Source organism: Penaeus japonicus, unplaced genomic scaffold, assembly GCF_977035675.1.
Source record: "Penaeus japonicus unplaced genomic scaffold, GWHDUDI00000001_assembly GWHDUDI00000040, whole genome shotgun sequence".
In the NCBI taxonomy this organism is placed as follows: domain Eukaryota; kingdom Metazoa; phylum Arthropoda; class Malacostraca; order Decapoda; family Penaeidae; genus Penaeus; species Penaeus japonicus.
Window position 1 is genome coordinate 2,382,973 of NW_028234442.1, and position 364 is coordinate 2,383,336.

Below are 364 nucleotides of genomic sequence, written 5' to 3' on the forward strand. Positions count from 1 at the left end.
TATTATTGTTTTCATTAATATTTTCATTACTGTCATTATCATTATTATTATTGTTATTATTACTACTGCTATAACTTCAACTGTAGCTACTACTGTTTCTATTATTAACATTGCCATAATTGTTATAATCTTATCGGTTACCATGATAATTATCAATATTTTTTCTCTCTCCTCTTTTAATCATAATCATCATCATCATCATTATCACCATTGTTAATGTTTTGGTTATTATTATTGTTATAATTATGAATTCTTATATCATGGATGTCATGATTTTTGCTGCTACTATCAGTGTTATCATCATTATTCATGCAATTAACCTGATCATAAAAATTATATTGATGATAACGACGGTTCTTTACTT